At 47.9% G+C, this 20,173-nt stretch overlaps 1 protein-coding gene across 1 annotated transcript in view; it reads right to left on the bottom strand.

Annotated features, from left to right (window-relative positions):
- LOC122942090 (transmembrane protein 132A-like) overlaps positions 1–20,173 on the bottom strand; it is a 1,044,148-nt gene that overhangs the window by 1,002,072 nt on the left and 21,903 nt on the right. The window lies entirely within an intron of this gene.

Below are 20,173 nucleotides of genomic sequence, written 5' to 3'. Positions count from 1 at the left end.
TGTGTCACTTTATGTGGTGATAACTTTAAAACACTTTTAATTATTGAAGCCAATCTGAGATCGTTTTCTCGTCACATATTGTACTTCATGACAGTGGTAAATTTGAGTCAAAATGTTTCATTTTTATTTATAAAAAAATGCCAAATTTACCAGAAATTTTGAAAAATGTGCCATTTTATAAATTGCTATTTCTCTGCTTTTAAAACACCTTCTAAAATACCTCCTAAAATAGTTATTACTTTACATTCCCCATATGTCTACTTCATGTTTGGATCATTTTGTAAATTACATTTTCATTTTTTGGGACGCTAGCAAGCTTAGAAGCAATTCTTAAAATTTTTAAGAAAATTTTCAAAACCCACTTTTAAGGACCAGTTCAGGTCTGAAGTCACTTTGGGTGCTTACATAATAGAAACCACCCATAAATGGCCCTATTTTAGAAACTACCTCAAGGTATTCAAAACTTTTTTAACCCTTTAGGTGTTCCATAAGAATTAACAAAAAATGGAGATGAAATTTCTGAATTTCACTTTTTTGGCAGATTTTCAATTTTAACCCATTTTTCCCAGTAACAAAGCAAGGGTTAACAGCCAAACAAAACTCAATATTTTTTACCCTGATTCTGTAGTTTACAAAAACACCCCATATGTGGTCGTAAACTGCGGTACAGGCACACAGCAGAGCGCAGAAGGAAAGGAACGCCATATAATTTTTGGAGGGAAAATTTCACTGGGATAATTTTAAGTTGCCATGTCACATTTTAAGACTGATGCCTAAGGGGCTGGATCTAACAGGCTTCCGTAGAAGTCAAGCCCCGATGCCTATGAAAGGCATCGGGCTGCCTTCTCTGCCATGAGGTCCCCGCCACTGCAGCGTGGGGACCCGATGGAGATGCGGAGGGCACCCGTACCCTCAGCAAAACCCTCTGCATGCCGCGGCATAAAAGAGGTTAATTTGCCAGCATCTGTGTCTTCGCCGATGCCAGCGTATGCAGCAGGGGCCCAGTTGTCAGTGACTGCCGGGTCCGTGCCGCTGATTGGGCGGGCACAGCTCCTTCACCCGCCCGATCAGCCTGCCGTACATGTATGGCACTGGTCCTAAAGTCACATTCACCAGCGCCATACATGTACGGTAGAGGTCCTTAAGGGGTTAAAGAGAGGGTAAAATTCTGTCAACACCTTCCTAGCAAGAGGGCAAGGTATTGAATTAAAATATATAGGCTGTATAAGAGTACCTCTGGGTACACCCACAGGTTTTGGATTTATGAAAGTAAGGACACCAAGATCAAACCCCCAGTTAGTGGGAAAACAGTGTGGAAATTAGTGCACCCACTGCTGGACCATGTTTACTACCTGTGTATGGATACTTTCAGCTGGGCTATTGCTCTGGGCCCCCGTCACCAAAGGGTCCCCCTTCCAGTGGCCTTCCTACAATCTTTACAGAATACAATGTTATGGGGCTCTGGAGGCTGGACTCAGGAGCAGAGGTGAACTGGAATCAGTCTGCAACCATCAATTAGCAGGCAGCAGCTAACTGCTTCCTTCTGCTAGCAGCTGATTTACAGGTTCAACCAAAAACTCCCTGTGTTCCCCTCATACAGTGTCGACCCCCCCCCCCCCCCCTCACACACACACACACACACACAGATACATCAGCCTAATTTTTCCATCACATTATATACTGCTCATTTTCATGGTTACAGTCCTGTAATCCAGCAGTGGTGGTCGTGCTTGCACATGTAGTGTCCCACTAGGTAAATGTCGGCACTACACAAGGGTCAATTGGGCCACGTTGTTCTCCACCTCCTGTGGAACAGTGGCATTGTATTTTACATGACATTTTAATGTACATTGCTGTGTTTTATGTGTATTTTCCCTGTTTATCTGGGTATCAGGCCTGTTAGTGTGTAGTTCCTCCTCCTAGACAGTAGAGGGAGTTAGGGAACCCCTAATACATATAGTTAGGCCCAGACAGGGAAGAGCCAGTCTGTGTGCAGATTCCAAAGTAAGAGGACACTTTAGCCAGAGAGGAGCTTAGGTGTAGGCTCTGCCATGCAGTTAGATAGCCCAGGCTTCTAATTGCCACCAGGAGAAGAAGCTTCCTCCTGTGAAACCTGCAGTTCCCACAAAGCAAAGTGCAGAGCAGAGCAGAGGTATTTCAGCCAGACAAGAGAGCTGAAGGGCAGAAGGATCTTACCTAAAGCAAGGATATATATACCTGAGGAAGATTTCTACCAAGGATAAAGCCAGCATTAGGGCATACGGACCTTGGGATAAAGACAAACAGGAGTTCTGGGGAATAGTGCACAGGATTTCTGAGGAAAAGTGCAGCCGGTTCTGTAAGTGTTTTAACCCTCTGAGTATCTTGCAAAGAACATTGTACCTGCCATTGATGTAAAAGCCTGCTTATGATTGCTGCTGCCATGTGGAACTGAACCTAGACTGTACAAAGTTAACTGTTTCCAGTAAAAGGAATTTTTGGTTCACCACAACATCGTGTTCCTCAATTATTCATATCTTCAATCGGTGTGCCACCGTTACAGGCACTGGCGTCACAAAACTTAAGGGGACCTTGCCCCCGGCACATTAAACACCTGCAACATCCAGGGCACCTCATCTACCATCAGGCCTGGTCCCTATACACTGAAAGTGCCCCAGAGGTCTCCTGTGCCAGCCTCTCCATCACAGCTGAATGCCTGCCCAGGGTCTTCCAAGAAACTGTGAGTAACCCAGAGCAACCCTCGTTTGCCTAAGTAACCGTGTGTCACAACCAGACAGCTGAGAAGCTCTGACAGAGGCCTTTCAGAACCTCCTCCTTGAATTTCTGTGTTGTGGTATTCAGCTCCTCCTCTCGTCAGCCTCTCTCAGCTGTCATGTGTTAATTGCTTCCCTTTAAATGCCTCCCCAGAATGCTTTTCTGGGCGGCTTATATTCCTTCCTGGAGTGTGTGTGCACGCTGATCTGTCCTCCTGTTTGCTTCAAAGCTAAGTGTACCTTTATCTGTTAATATCTGTTTGCTGGATCCCAGGTGACCCTGACTCCCTCCGTGTCTTGTGTAGGGAGCCGGTGGTCGTGTCCCCTCACTATTGTAGGGTGCTCAGGGCTTTATAGTCAAGGTTCGTGGATATGCAAACCTCCACCATTCGGATCTTTGCATAGGCTGAGCAGCCAGGGAAAGTGCCAGGTCTTCTGCAGGGGTCTCCCTTGGTTCCTTAGTTTTTGGATCCAGCGAGTCGTTTATACATGTTGCTTTGCCTTGTTACCTGTATACATTCCGTGACATTATAAGCCGCCAAAACCGTCTTAAGCATGGATCCGGTTTCACTTTTGGCTGAGCGCTTCCAGGGTCTTTCATTGGAGGTAGCTGACCTCCGTAAGACTTTTTCTCAGCTTCAAGTGACCGGTTCAGCTTGCGTTCATGGAGCTTGTTCTGAGCCTAAGATCTCGCTCCCGGATACGTTCTCCGGGGGTAGTGAGAATTTTGTGCGTTTTAGAGAGGCTTGCAAACTCCATTTTCGCCTTCTTCCCCATTCTTCTGGTGATGAGGAACGGAGGGTGGGGATCATTATATCGCTGCTCAGGGGTAACGCTCAGTCCTGGGCCTTTTCGCTGCCGGAGGGGGCACGGCCCCTCCGTTCAGTGGATGAATTCTTTTTAGCCCTGGGTCAGATATATGATGATCCGGATCGTATTGCTCTGGCGGAGTCTAGACTACGTCTCCTATGCCAGGGTAAACAATCCGCAGAAATATACTGCTCAGAATTTCGGAGTTGGGCAGCTGATACTGGTTGGAATGATGCTGCACTCCGAAGTCAATTTTGCCATGGTCTTTCAGAGGGATTGAAAGATGCATTTGCCTTTCATGAAAGGCCTATTTCTTTGGACTCTGCTATGTCTCAGGCCGTTCGTATTGACAGGCGTCTTAGAGAGAGAGGAGAGATCTCTCCTTCCTGTCATACTCGGTCCCAGGACTGTGCAGTGGTCCCATTCTCTGCGCAGGGGTCTCAGTCGCTGTCAGCCCCTTCTGAGCAGGAGTCCATGCAGCTGGGGTTGATTGCTTCTGACAATAGAAGATTCAGCCCGCATGGGAGGGTTTGTTTTTGTTGTGGAGGTATTAATCATTTGGCAAATATTTGTCCCTCTAGGAGATTCAGGCAGTTCTCTGGGTATAATAAAGAAACAAAGAGGAAAAAATCTTTGAAAAATGTTCCATCTGTTACTATTGGCAGGATTGAGCCGGAGATTGAAGATTTTCCGTTTGCTTGTAGTTCCCGTTTTGTCCTGCCGGCTAGGGTGGCGCTAGAGAGCAAGAACATTTTTTGTGAGATTTTTGTGGATAGTGGAGCAGCGGTCAATCTCATTGATAATCACTTTGCGATAACTCATGGTTTCCAGGTGTGCGCTTTGAGAAAGGATATTCCTGTGTTTGCTATCGATTCCGCTCCACTTTCTCAGAAGTCATTAAAGGGCATAGTTCACAATATCCGTTTAATTGTGAGTGATGCTCATGTTGAGGATGTGTCATGTTTCGTCCTTAGCGGTTTGCCGACTCCTCTAGTGTTGGGGCTACCCTGGCTCACTAAACATAACCCCACCATTGATTGGCAAGCAAGGCAAATAAATGGTTGGAGTGACTTTTGCAGAGAGAATTGCCTCACGACATCTGTTTCTGAGGTTGCTACTAAGACTGTACCATCTTTTCTCTCTGAATTTTCGGATGTCTTCTCTGAGAGTGGGGTTCAGGATTTGCCCCCGCACAGGGAGTACGATTGCCCTATTAATCTCATCCCAGACGCCAAGCTGCCTAAATCTCGTTTATACAATCTTTCCCAACCTGAGAGGATCGCTATGCGTACTTATATCTCTGAGAGTCTGAGAAAGGGACACATACGACCCTCGAAGTCACCTGTTGCCGCCGGTTTTTTCTTTGTTAAGAAAAAAGATGGTTCTTTAAGACCTTGTCTGGATTTCAGGGAGCTGAACAATATCACAATTCGTGACCCTTATCCGCTTCCTCTGATCCCGGACCTATTTAACCAGGTTGTTGGGGCTAAAGTCTTTTCCAAATTAGATTTAAGAGGGGCATACAACCTGGTCAGGGTCAGAGAAGGGGACGAATGGAAGACGGCCTTCAATACCCCTGAGGGCCATTTTGAAAATTTGGTTATGCCTTTTGGTTTGATGAATGCCCCAGCCGTTTTTCAGCATTTCGTGAACAGCATTTTTTATCATTTGATGGGAAAATTTGTATTGGTGTATTTGGATGACATTTTGATTTTTTCCCCCGATTTCAAAACTCATAAGGAACATTTACGTCAGGTCTTGCTCATCCTGCGGGAGAATAAATTATATGCGAAACTGGAAAAATGTGTGTTTGCGGTTCCAGAAATTCAATTTCTGGGGTTTCTTCTCTCCGCTTCTGGTTTTCGCATGGACCCCGAGAAGGTCCGCGCTGTGCTTGAGTGGGAGCTTCCTGAGAATCAAAAGGCGCTGATGCGTTTTTTGGGCTTTGCCAATTATTACAGGAAGTTCATTTTGAATTATTCTTCTATTGTTAAACCACTCACTGATATGACCAGAAAGGGGGTAGATTTTTCTTCTTGGTCAGTAGAGGCGCGTAAGGCTTTTTCTGATATCAAGGAGAGTTTTGCTTCCGCTCCCATCTTGGTGCAACCTGATGTTTCGTTACCCTTCATAGTTGAGGTTGATGCTTCTGAGGTGGGTGTGGGGGCGGTCTTGTCTCAGGGTTCCTCTCCTGCCAATTGGCGACCGTGTGCCTTTTTCTCAAGAAAACTCTCCTCCGCAGAGAGAAATTACGATGTGGGAGATAGGGAATTGTTGGCCATCAAGTTGGCTTTTGAGGAATGGCGCCATTGGCTAGAGGGAGCCAGACACCCTATTACCGTATTTACTGACCATAAAAATCTGGCCTACTTGGAGTCAGCCAAGCGTCTGAACCCGAGACAGGCCAGATGGTCGTTGTTCTTTTCTAGGTTTAATTTTGTTGTCACGTTCCGCCCTGGAGTTAAGAATGTGAAGGCAGATGCCCTGTCACGTTGTTTTCCGGGAGGCGGGAATTTTGAAGACCCGGGTCCCATTTTGGCTAAAGGTGTGGTGGTCTCTGCTCTTTTTCCTGAATTTGAGGCAGAGGTGCAGGCAGCCCAGTCAGAGGCTCCTGATCTTTGTCCTCCTGGGAGGTTGTTTGTGCCCCTCGCTTTAAGACACAAGATTTTTAAAGAACACCACGATACGGTCCTTGCTGGGCACCCGGGGGTAAGAGCCACACTGGATCTCATCGCTCGGAGATTCTGGTGGCCTGCGCTTCGTAAGTCGGTTGAGGGTTTTGTGGCAGCCTGCGAGACTTGCGCTCGTGCCAAAGTCCCTCATTCACGGCCATCAGGTCCTCTCCTTCCCTTACCCATTCCTTCCCGTCCTTGGACACATCTGTCCATGGACTTTATCACGGACCTGCCTCGTTCCTCGGGGAAGACTGTGATTCTGGTGGTGGTGGACCGTTTTAGCAAAATGGTGCATTTCATCCCTTTTCCTGGTTTGCCCAATGCTAAGACGCTGGCGCAGGCATTTGTTGATCACATTGTCAAATTGCACGGTATTCCTTCAGACATAGTCTCTGATAGGGGCACGCAGTTTGTTTCCAGATTCTGGAAGGCTTTCTGTTCTCGCTTGGGGGTTCGGTTGTCATTCTCTTCTGCTTTCCACCCGCAGTCGAATGGCCAGACAGAGCGCGTCAATCAGAATCTGGAGACATATCTGCGTTGTTTTGTGGCGGAGAATCAAGAGGATTGGTGTTCTTTTTTGTCCCTTGCTGAGTTTGCTTTAAATAACCGTCGTCAGGAGTCCTCTGATAAGTCACCATTTTTTGGTGCATATGGGTTTCATCCACAGTTTGGGACTTTCTCGGGAGAGGGGTCTTCTGGTTTACCTGATGAGGACAGATTCTCCTCGTCTTTGTCATCTATTTGGCAAAAGATTCAAGATAATCTAAAGAGCATGAGTGAGAGATATAAGCGTGTGGCTGATAAGAGACGTGTGCTTGGTCTGGACCTGAATGTTGGTGATCTGGTGTGGTTGTCTACCAAGAATATCAAATTGAAGGTTCCCTCCTGGAAGTTGGGTCCTAGGTTTATTGGGCCTTACAAAATCCTGTCTGTCATCAATCCTGTTGCATACCGTCTTGATCTTCCTCAGACTTGGAAGATCCATAATGTTTTTCATAAGTCCTTATTGAAACCTTATGTTCAACCCATTGTACCCTCGCCTTTGCCTCCTCCTCCGATTATGGTTGATGGGAATCTTGAATTTCAGGTATCTAGGATTGTGGATTCTCGTCTTGTCCGCGGTTCTCTTCAGTACCTTGTTCAGTGGGAGGGGTATGGTCCTGAGGAGAGGATGTGGGTCCCAGTGACGGACATTAAGGCCTCTCGTCTCATCAGGGCTTTCCATAGGTCCCATCCTGAGAAGGTGGGTTCTGAGTGTCCGGAGTCCACTCGTAGAGGGAGGGGTACTGTCACAACCAGACAGCTGAGAAGCTCTGACAGAGGCCTTTCAGAACCTCCTCCTTGAATTTCTGTGTTGTGGTATTCAGCTCCTCCTCTCGTCAGCCTCTCTCAGCTGTCATGTGTTAATTGCTTCCCTTTAAATGCCTCCCCAGAATGCTTTTCTGGGCGGCTTATATTCCTTCCTGGAGTGTGTGTGCACGCTGATCTGTCCTCCTGTTTGCTTCAAAGCTAAGTGTACCTTTATCTGTTAATATCTGTTTGCTGGATCCCAGGTGACCCTGACTCCCTCCGTGTCTTGTGTAGGGAGCCGGTGGTCGTGTCCCCTCACTATTGTAGGGTGCTCAGGGCTTTATAGTCAAGGTTCGTGGATATGCAAACCTCCACCATTCGGATCTTTGCATAGGCTGAGCAGCCAGGGAATGTGCCAGGTCTTCTGCAGGGGTCTCCCTTGGTTCCTTAGTTTTTGGATCCAGCGAGTCGTTTATACATGTTGCTTTGCCTTGTTACCTGTATACATTCCGTGACACCGTGACCTCACTATTGCAATACCCTGCAGGGCTGTGTACTGCACACACTATAGGAAAAAGCGCTGGCCTCTCTGGTGGCCAAAACTATGAGATTGCACAAAGGCTGATGCTTTTTCCTATAGTGTGTAAGCACTGCTGCTAAATTACATTGTGGTGGTAACCATGGAAATGAGCAGTGTATACCAAGATGTAAAAATGAATTCAACCAGCAATGGAAGATATATGCACAATCACAATACATTAGAAAGTGCCTTTTATTAAAGGGGTTATCCGACTGAAAAAAATGTGTTAGGGCTGCTTTATACATCATTAAAGATACATTTCGAATGTACTCACTTTATTGATTTTGCGGTTTCCACGCTGCTGATTCGGGTCATGTGACCCCCGACGTCATCAACCCTTCTCTGGCACTGACGTCTCGTTTACAAGCTTCTCCCTGCTTGAGGGAGTGGCCCGTCTCTGTAAACGAGACGTCAGAGCCTTTGGTGCCCGCCCCCTGTCTCCCTTTATCTGGCTGCTGCGATCTCATTATCATAACAATAGAGCAGCAGGGCTGTCATTACCATACACATGGCCGATAGTACTGTGCAAAACAGAAGCTCCTGTGTTGCACTGAAAGAGTGTACAGGAGAGCTCTGATTAGGAAAGGGTTACCCAGGTGCTACCAGTCGCTGTATTGCTGTGATCCAGGAGTAGAGATGTCGCGAACATAAAATTTTCCGTTTGCGAACAGCGAACGCAAATTTTTGCAAATGTTCGCGAACGGGCGAACTGCCATTGACTTTAATGGGCAGGCAAATTTTAAAACCCACAGGGACTCTTTCTGGCCACAATAGTGATGGAAAAGTTGTTTCAAGGGGACTAACACATGGACTGTGGCATGCCGGAGGGGTATCCATGGCAAAACTCCCATGGAAAATTACATAGTTGACGCAGAGTTGGATTTTAATCCATAAAGGGCATAAATCACCTAACAATACTTTCTTTTTTTTTTGAACAGCGTGGTTTAAAACATCCAGTGTGTGTATATGATCAGGTATGATGTTGTATCGATCAGGTAATGTAAGGGTTACGCCCGCTTCACAGACATTGACAGACCAAACTCCACTTTTAATGCACCGCAAACCACCGCAAACAGTCCATTTGCCCAACCGCAAACTTCCCATTTGCACAAGGTTGGATACCAAGCTAGCCATGTCCCGTTGATGTCATTGAAGGTTTCTTCCTCCACCCAGCCACGTACAACACCAAGGGTCCCGGAAAGGTGAATTGAATTGATATTTCGAATGGGGAGATGGTTAAAAAAACGCTGGCTTCCTCCCCTTTGTTTGAATCCACGGTCACTGCGTCTGTGCCGTGCAATTTACTGTCCCACCCGATATGAGTTCTATTTTCTATAGTTCTCTCTTCTCATCAGTTTAATCCCTGTTACGTCCCCAATCTGAGGTCCATTTATTAAATAGATTTTTCAAATGGGGAGATGGTTAAAAAAATTGCTGGCTCCCTCCCCTTTGTTTGAATCCACGCCACGGTCACTGCGTCTGAGCCGTGCAATTTACTGTCCCACCCGATATGAGTGGTATTTCCTGTAGTTCTCTCTTCTCATCAGTTTAATCCCTGTTACGTCCCCAATCTGGGGTCCATTTATTAAATAGATTTTTCGAACGGGGAGATGGTCACACCCGATATGAGTGCTATTTTTTGTAGTACTATTCTCATCAGTTTAATCCCTGTTACGTCCGATATCAGGGTGGGATTGCCTTTTGTGAAATAAAATTTAGGCCGGGTATCTTCGACTGCCTTCACAGTGACAGACCAAACTCTGATACACCAAACTGAATTGATTTTAGGAACCGGGAGATGGAAAAAGCAGCTTGGTTGGTCCTCTTACTCCCAAGTTGGGGCTGTGCTGTGACACCCTATATGAGTGGGGTCTTAACTAGTCCTATTCCTATCAGTTTAATCCCTGTTACGTTCCCTATCTGAGGACATGTGTCGAATTGATTAACCATTGTTGAATTAACGAACCATTATGACATCCTGGAATAATTTAGTTCTGAGCTTTGTACTTGATTTGTATTGAAATTGTTGGGGATTTTTTAAATTGTTCTGCATTATGTCTAATAAACTATTAAGAGACTTTATTATGATTTTTTTTTTATGTATTAAAAACCCACCCATACAACTTAAAAAAAGATAAATAAAAAATGTGATGTTTTTTCTATGAAAAAACATCCAGCCGTCCCGATCGCTTTTGGTCTGATCATAATGAAGCAATGGCCTTATCATCTGGGGTGTGGCAACATTGCCAACACACTCAGAGGTGATGATCGCTTCATTGTGATACGCAAGCCCCTTCACCACAACACTATCACGAAAGGGGAATTGACACTTGTATGTGCCTTTTTTTGTTTTGTTTTTGCAGCCACAGTGCAGCACCAGAGGCCAGAAAAATTAGGCATGTACACATGCCTGAAAAACAATGTTATTGTTGCAGCCGCTGTTGTACCAGCGGCCGGAAAAATTGATGTTTTCAAGGCAGAAAGGTGACTAAAACATTGCGGCTTGAACCCTAGTTGGTGGCGGAGAATTCACGAAAGTCATCCGGTATGCAGACATTAAATACAGAAGCGTGGGGACCATTTTGAGGCCAAGGCATGTCATCAGGCCTTTTGTTAGTTAAACGTATCCCCTACTGTCAGTCCCTTCGGGATCCATGACTTATTCATCTTAATGAAGGTGAGGTAATCAACACTTTTTTGACCGAGGCGACTTCTTTTGTCAGTGACAGCGCCTCCTGCTGCACTGAAGGTCCTTTCTGACAGGACACTTGAAGCGGGGCAGGCCAGAAGTTCTATCGCAAACTGGGATAGCTCAGGCCACAGGTCAAGCCTGCACACCCAGTATTCAAGGGGTTCATCGCTCCTCAGAGTGTCGATATCTGCAGTTAAGGCGAGGTAGTCTGCCACCTGTCGGTTGAGTCGTTCTCTAAGGCTAGATCCCGAAGGGCTGTGGCGATGTGTAGGACTGAAAAAGCTCTGCATGTCCTCCATCAACAACACATCTGTAAAGCGTCCTGTCCTTGCCGCCGTGGTCGTGGTAGGAGGAGGATTACTTTGACCTCTTCCCCAGTTAGATTCCCGTTGTGCTGTGACATCCCCCTTATAAGCTGTGTAAAGCATATTTTTTAGTTAGATTTTGAACTGCTGCATCCTTTCTGACTCCCGGTAATTTGGTAACATTTCCGCCACTTTCTGCTTATACCGGGGGTCTAGTAACATGGCCAACCAGTACAGGTCGTTCTCCTTCAGCCTTTTTATACAAGGGTCCCTCAACAGACATGACAGCATGAAAGACCCCATTTGCACAAGGTTGGATGCCGAGCTACTCATTTCCCGTTCCTCCTCCTCACTGATGACATTGACGGTCTGTCTTCCACCCCCCAGCCACGTACAAGACCACGGGTCCCAGATAGGTGACAACAACGAGCACCCTGGGATGCCTGCTGTGGTTGGTCTTCCTCCTCCTCAAAGCCCCATTCCTCCTCTGACTCCTCTTCCTCATACTCCTCTTGCAGCGTTGCCGCAGGTCCGGCAAGCGATGATGACAAGGCTGTTTCTGGTGGTGATGGTGACCACAACTCTTCCTCTTCACGCTCATCTACAGCCTGATCCAGCACTGTTCGCAGGGCACGCTCCAGGAAGAAAACAAATGGGATGAGGTCGCAGATGGTGCCTTCGGTGCGACTGACTAGGTTTGTCACCTCTTCAAAAGGACGCATGAGCCTACAGGCATTGCGCATTAGTGTCCAGTAACGTGGCAAAAAAAATTCCAGCTCTGCAGAGGCTGTCCTAGTACCCCGGTCATACAAATACTCATTGACGGCTTTTTCTTGTTGGAGCAGGTGGTCGAACATTAGGAGTGTTGAATTCCAACGTGTCGGGCTGTCGCAAATCAAGCGCCTCACTGGCATGTTGTTTCGGCGCTGAATGTCTGCAAAGTGCGCCATGGCCGTGTAGGAACACCTGAAATGGCCACACACCTTCCTGGCCTGCTTTAGAACGTCCTGTAAGCCTGGGTACTTAGACACAAAGCGTTGTACGATGAGATTCAACACATGTGCCATGCACGGACAGGAGTGCTGGTCCGGTGTGGCTCTCTGCTTTCAGGCAAGTCAACCCCAAGACAGCGTGACACTGTCGTATCCGGGATGTGGAATAGCTCCTGGGGAGCTGGGGGGGTTCAGTTGATGTGCAGCCAGACGCCGCAGCAGAAAAGGACTCAGCCGAGGAGGTAATGGAAGAGGATGGAGTAGGAGGAGTAGAGCAGGTGGCAATAGGCCTGCCTGCAAGTTGTGGCGGTGTCACCAACTCCGCTACAGAGCCATGCATTCCATGCTTGGCAGCCGTCAGCAGTTTGACCCAATGCGCAGTGTAGGTGATATACCTGCCCTGACCGTGCTTTGCAGACCAGGTATCAGTGGTCAGATGGACCCTTGCCCCAACACTGTATGCCAGAGATGCCATGACTTCCTTTTCAATCACCGAGTAGAGGTTTGGGATTGCCTTATTAGAAAAAAAAAAATTAGTCTGGGTACCTTACACTGTGGTGTCCCAATAGCGACAAATTTTTTTAAGGCCTCAGACTCCACCAGCTGGTATGGTAAAAGCTGGCGGGCTAAGAGTTCCGTCAAGCCAGCTGTCAGACGCCGGGCAAGGGGGTGACTCTGTGACATTGGCTTCTTACGCTCAAACATTTCCTTTACAGACACCTGACTGTGGGCAGATGAGATGGAACTGCTCAAGGTGAGAGGCGGAGTGGCGGGTGGTTGAGAGGGGGCAAGGAGGACAGCAGTGGTTGACGTGGCTGAAGATGCTGGACCAGGAGGAGGATGGTGGCTTTGAGCTTGTGTGCTGCTTCTACTCGTCATCATGTGTTGATCCTATAGGCGTTTGTGATTTGCGATCATGTGCCTTCGCAAAGCAGTTGTACCTAGGTGGGTGTTGGATTTCCCACGACTCAGTTTCTTTTGGCACAGGTTGCAAATGGCATCGCTGTTGTCAGAGGCAGACACACAAAAAAATGCCACACTGCTGAGCTTTGCAATGACAGCATTCTGGTGGTGGCAACAGTATGCGTTGATTGGCGTGCTGTCTGGCTGACCCCGGGTGCCGATACATGCTGTCTGACTGTGCCACTAGCTCCTTGCGACGACCTCCCCCTGCTTCCAACTCGTCTCCTCCTTCTCTCCGTCTCCCCTTCTGAACTTTCCCCCTCTTCTTCTTCTCTTCGAGCAGGCACCCACGTGGCATCCACGGACACATCGTCATCATCAACCGCTTCACTTGTATCTGACACCTCAGCAAAGGAAGCAGCAGCGGGTACAACATCATCATCATCATCATCACACTCTATGTCCATGTGTGTAATGCTGCCTGACTGAGACATATCCCTGTTAGCTACATCCCCTGGCAATAATGGCTGCACATCACTAATTTCATCCAACTGATGTGTAAATAACTCCTCTGAGGGATCAAGTGAAGCGGCTGTGGTGGCGGTGGTGGTGGTAGTGGTGGTGGGCGGGAGAGTGGTGACCAAAGCTGAGCTGGAGGAGGATGGTGCGTCAAGGTTCTTAGCGGAAGCTGTTGAAGATTGGGTAAGCCAGTCAACAATTTTCTCAGAATTTGTGGGGTTCAGGGTATGTGGCCTCTGAACACTGGGCATTATTCCCAGGGCCAGTGGAAATCACAGCACCACGAACACGACAGCCCCTGCGGCGTGGCCTGCCTCTGCCTGTCATTTTTTATTAGATAAGTATTACTATGCGTCCAAGGTACTGTGCCACTCTATATAAGCCAGTGGACACAATACAGTATGTGTGGGGGCCTGACACATACGGGCTTGCAAATGTGATTAGATCAAAGAAAAATATTAAATATCATTTTTTTTTATCTGCAAGGTATTTTCGGTCACACCCTGTATGAATGGTCTGCACTGTCTATGACTGAGCCTGCAGTCTCTCACACACGGGCAGAAAGGGAACTGCAATATATATATATATATATATATATATGAAAAAAATAATGAAAAAAGCTGACTGGTGTACCAGCCCTGAAAAGGGCTTTTTGGGGTGCTTTCTGGATGCTGTCCTTACAGCAGATGAGTCTGTGGACACAGAACAATGCCCTAGCTAAGGGCTCTTTCACACTTGCGTTCTTTTCTTCCGGCATAGAGTTCCGTCGTCGGGGCTCTATGCCGGAAGAATCCTGATCAGTTTTATCCTAATGCATTCTGAATGGAGAGAAATCCGTTCAGGATGCATCAGGATGTCTTCAGTTCCGGACCGGAATGTTTTTTGGCCGGAGAAAATACCGCAGCATGCTGCGCTTTTTGCTCCGGCCAAAAATCCTGAAGACTTGCCGCAAGGCCGGATCCGGAATGAATGCCCATTGAAAGGCATTGATCTGGATCCAGCCTTAAGCTAAACGTCTTTCCGGATCCGACGTTTAGCTTTTTCTGAATGGTTACCATGGCTGCCGGGACGCTAAACCTGGTAACGTGTAGTGGGGAGCAGGGGAGCAGTATACTTACCGTCCGTGCGGCTCCCGGGGCGCTCCAGAGTGACGTCAGGGCGCCCCAAGCGCATGGATCACGTGATCGCATGGCACGTCATCCATGTGTATGGGGTGCTCTGATGTCATTCTGGAGCGCCCCGGGAGCCGCACAAACTGTAAGTATACCGCTCCCCACTACTACTATGGCAACCAGGACTTTAATAGCTTCCTGGCTGCCATAGTAACACTGAAAGCATTTTGAAGACAGATCCGTCTTCAAATGCTTTCAGTTCACTTGCATTTTTCCGGATCCGGCAGGGCCGTCTTTACCAAGGGGCAAAAGGGGCAGCTGCCGGGGGCCCAAGGCAGCTGCCTCTTGAGCCCTGCTAGCTACTGCCCCGGGTGTCAAGCTGTCAGCTACACAGGGGGTGCTGCCATGCCATGCCTGCCAGCACTGCATCCAGGCATCATGAATGTACTGTGTTAAAGTTTTGATCTAGGACCTTAATGACATCATCACCATGTGACCAGTAACCTAGAAATTACTGGTCACATGGCTATGAGGTCATCACAGGTCCTAGCAGGAGTGTTGCAGAAGTTAACTGTGGAGCTTTTTTGTGTGAAGATTACATCAGAAAAAGGTGACAGGGGCTGTTATGTTAATATACTGTAAACTACTGTATAGTGGGGTGCTGTATACTGTGTGGGGGATGTATACTGTGTGGGGGATGTATACTGTGTGGGGGGCTGTATACTGTGTGTGGGGGGCTGTATACTGTGTGTGGGGGGCTGTATACTGTGTGGTGGGATGTATACTATGTGGGGGGCTGTATACTGTGTGGGGGGCTGTATACTGTGGGGGGGCGTGTATTGTGTGGGGGCCTGTATAGTGTGGGGGTCTATACTGCTGTACTGTATACTGTGGGGGACTGTATACTGTGGGTGCGGTATAGTGTGGAGTGCTATACTGCTGTACTGTATAGTGTGGGGGGCTGTATCGTGTATAGTTTGGGGTGCTGTATAGAGTGAGGTGTTGTATACTGTGAGGTGTTGTATATTGTGGGGTGCTGTATACTGTGGGGTGCTATACTATATACTGTGGGGTACTGTATAGTGTGGGGTGCTAAACTGCATACTGTGTGGTGCTGTATACTATAGGGTGCTATACTACATACTGTGGGGTGCTGGGGTGCACTGTAACACTAGGGTGAGCCGAGCCCTGGTCTCCTTCCTGCAGAGCTGTGCCCACTTCCAGCCCAGAGCACTGATCCTGATCCGCTGGAGTCTTCAGAACTGGAAGTATTTACAGTCATTCACTGTACTCTACCAGATGTGTGGATTTTTTGTGTGTGTGTGTTGTGGTGGAGGGCGTGATTGCCTGCTAAGGCTACTTTCACACTTGCGTTAGGAGCGGATCCGTCTGGTGTCTGCACAGACGGATCCGCTCCTATAATGCAAACGCTTGCATCTGTTCAGAACGGATCCGTCTGCATAACTGTTTATTTAAGATCTGATTTTTCACTTCGGAAAACTCAGATCCGACAGTATATTCTAAACACAGAAGCGTTCCCATGGTGATGGGGACGCTTCAAGTTAGAATATACTGAGAACGGTGTACATGACTGCCCCCTGCTGCCTGGCAGATGCTGCCAGGCAGCAGGGGGCAGACCCCCTCCTGTATTTAAATTATTGGTGGCCAATGCGGCCCCCCCCTCCCTCCCCAGTATTAATTGTAACCAGTGCGGCCCCCCTCCCTCTATATTCATCTGTGGCCAGTGCGGATTCCCAGTATTAAATATGACCAGTGCGGTCTCCCCCACCCTCCCCAGTATTAAATATGGGGATTAAATTCATTGGTGGCCAGCGCGGAATCCAAGTATTGTGACCAGTGCGGCCTCCCCTCTTCCCCCCCCTCTAATTAAAATCACCCCCCCCCCCATCATTGGTGGCAGCGGAGAGTACCGATCGGAGTCCCAGTTTAAATCGCTGGGGCTCCGATCGGTTACCATGGCAGCCAAGACGCTATTGCAGTCTTGGCTGCCATGGTTACTTAGCAATCTTAGCATTTTACTTACCTGAAGAGCTGCGATGTCTGTGTCCGGCCGGGAGCGCCTCCTACTGGTAAGTGACAGGTCTGTGCTATAGGCAATGCGCCGCACAGACCTTTCACTTACCAGTAGGAGGAGCTCCCGGCCGGACACAGACATCGCAGCTCTTCAGGTAAGTATAATGCTAAGATTGCTAAGTAACCATCGCAGCCAAGACTGCAATAGAGTCTTGGCTGCCATGGTAACCGATCGGAGCCCCAGCGATTTAAACTGGGACTCCGATCGGTACTCTCCGCTGCCACCAATGATGGGGGGGGGGAGGCCGCACTGGTCACAATACTTGGAATCCGCACTGGCCACCAATAAATATAGAGGGAGGGGGAGGCCGCACTGGTCATATTTAATACTGGGGAGGGAGGGGGAGGCCGCACTGGTCATATTTAATACTGGGGAGGGAGGCCGCACTGGTCATATTTAATACTGGGAATCCGCACTGGCCACAGATGAATATAGAGGGAGGGGGGCCGCACTGGTTACAATTAATACTGGGGAGGGAGGGGGGGCCGCACTGGCCACCAATAAGTTAAATACAGGAGGGGGGGTCTGCCCCCTGCTGCCTGGCAGCATCTGCCAGGCAGCAGGGGGCAGTCATGTACACAGTTCTCAGTATATTCTAACTTGAAGCGCCCCCATCACCATGGGAATGCCTCTGTGTTAGAATATACTGTCGGATCTGAGATTCACGATGTAACTCAAATCCGATGGTATATTCTAACATAGAGGCGTTCCCATGGTGATGGGGACTCTTCAAGTTAAAATATACCATCGGATTGGAGAAAACTCCGATCTGATGGTATATTAATAGGGACTCCTGACTTTACATTGAAAGTCAATGAGGGACGGATCCGTTTGAAATTGTACCATATTGTGTCAACGTCAAACGGATCCGTCCCCATTGACTTGCATTGTAAGTATGGACGGATCCGTTTGGCTCTGCACGGCCAGGCGGACACGAAAACGCTGCAAGCTGCGTTCGGGTGTCCGCCTGCTGAGTGGAGCGGAGGCCAAACGGTGGCAAACTGATGCATTCTGAGCGGATCCGCATCCACTCAGAATGCATTGGGGCTGGACGGATCCGTTCAGGGCCGCTTGTGAGAGCCTTCAAACGGAACTCACAAACGGAGCCCCGAACGCTAGTGTGAAAGTAGCCTAAGGTGTGGGAACGCGGGATCCAGGGTCCCCAAGTAAATTTTTGCCCAGGGTCCAAACAATATTAAAGACGGCCCTGGGATCCGGTGTGTAATTCCGGCAGGTGGAGTACATGCCGGATCCGGACAACGCAAGTGTGAAAGAGGCCTTACGCTTTCCCTATTGAATCAGCAGCAGCTACACTCTCCCTCCTCTCTCTGTGAAAGCAGATTCCGAATGAATCTAAAATGGATGCTGTCCTGGAGGTGGGAGGGTCTGGGAGGGAGGGTCTGCTGCTGATTGGCTGGAATGTGTCTGCTGACTGTGAGGTAGAGGGGTCAAAGTTTACTCAATGATGATGTATAGGGGGCGGACCGAACATCGCATATGTTCGCCCGCAGTGGCGAACGCGAACAAGCTATGTTAGCCGGGAACTATTCGCCGGCAAATAGTTCGGGACATCACTATCCAGGAGCAGGAATGAAGGACAAGCAGCTCAGCTCAGCAGGCAAAGTCAGGACAGCCAATCAGATGAAAGACCCACCCTCCCTACAGTTTACACTGGAGAGTAAAGACATGTGCTTCTCCCTGGGCTCTTAGGTTTCCCGGCGAGAGGAAGGTGGGGGACACTGCATTGTGTGTATGGGGTGGAGATGACTGCATTGTGTATATTGTGTGTATGGAGGGGAGGGGGACACTGCATTGTGTATATTGTGTGTATGGAGGGGTGGGGGACACTGCATTGTGTATATTGTGTGTATGGAGGGGTGGGGGACACTGCATTGTGTATATTGTGTGTATGGAGGGGTGGGGGACACTGCATTGTGTATATTGTGTGTATGGAGGGGTGGGGGACACTGCATTGTGTATGGGGGGAGGGGGGGCAGTGACTACATAGTATATAGTCAACATAGATATGGCTGTTATATAGCTGCCACAGAGCTTAGATACACAGAGCTGCCACAGAGCTTAGATACACAGAGCTGCCACAGAGCTTAGATACACAGAGCTGCCACAGAGCTTAGATACACAGAGCTGCCACAGAGCTTAGATACATAGAGCCTTTGTATCTGCAATGTGACAGGATGATCTGTCTGTGTGAGCTAGGAGATGATCATGTGACTGTTTTTTGAATTTTATGCAAAGTTGCCGAATGCATATGATCTATACCAGTGTATCACTGTATTGCGGCGGCAGCAGGGAGCGCACGGCGACATAGCAACCAATGACACTGTGCGCTTCTGCTCTCAGCCGTGCTTTCGGCCGTGAAAAATGGCTGCGTGCATTCAGCCTTAGGATGTACAGAGCAGGGTGAGGGGAAGGTCAGATTGTTCATGCCCACAAATATTCATGAATGAGAGCTCAGGCTTTGTTGTTATACGCCCCCTCAGCATGTACTTTAGCATGTAAACACAGCAATAACAGAACTAGTGTTATGCGAACTTGTGTTTCAAGTTCGGCGTCTAAAGTTCAGGTTCGGGTTATCGAAGAATCGCATTATGGATTCCGCTACCGAATCCATAACGCGATTCTTCGATAACCCGATCCCGAACTTTAGACGCCGAACTTAAAACACAAGTTTACTCAACACTAAACAGAACCATGAAAAGGTATAAGTATGGGTTTCTCTCTTAAGAAATCAAGCTTAACTAATGTATATGTATGTCCTGATGCAGGGGCGTACATAGAAATCACTGGGCAGCATAGCAAGAATCGAAATTGGGCCCCCATTCCCTGTTTATAGCCCCTCCCACTACCCATTCCAGGCCTCTCTCTTTGTCCCATGAACTATTCTTGCTGCTGCGTTTTATAATTTATGCCTTCAGGGCTGGATTGGGATTACAAAACAGCCCTGGCACACAAAATAGGTACAATAGATGCAGTGTGTACAGATGTATAGAGTATACAGCAGTGTACTGTTATGTGAGGTACGAGGTATAATAGATGCAGTGTGCACAGGTATATAGTATATACAGCAGTGTACTGATATGTGAGATACGGGGTATAATATATACAGTAGTGTACTGATATGTGAGGTACTAGGTATAATAGATGCAGTGTGTACAGATATATAGTATATACAGCAGTGGACTGATATGAGGTACGACCTGTAATTTATACCTCATACCTCACGTCAATACACTGCTGTATTTACTCTATACCGGTACACACTGCATCTATTATACCTTGTACCTCACATTACACTACCGTATATACCTGTACACACTGCATATATTATACCTCGTACCTCACATGTCAGTACTCTGCTGTATATACTATAAATCTATACACACTGCATCTATTATACCTTATTATACCTATATATGTTGAAGATTA

This window comes from Bufo gargarizans, chromosome 6 (genome assembly GCF_014858855.1).
Source record: "Bufo gargarizans isolate SCDJY-AF-19 chromosome 6, ASM1485885v1, whole genome shotgun sequence".
Taxonomy (NCBI): domain Eukaryota; kingdom Metazoa; phylum Chordata; class Amphibia; order Anura; family Bufonidae; genus Bufo; species Bufo gargarizans.
Note: the sequence above shows the minus strand (reverse complement) of the source record. Positions and strands in the feature narration are given on the sequence as shown.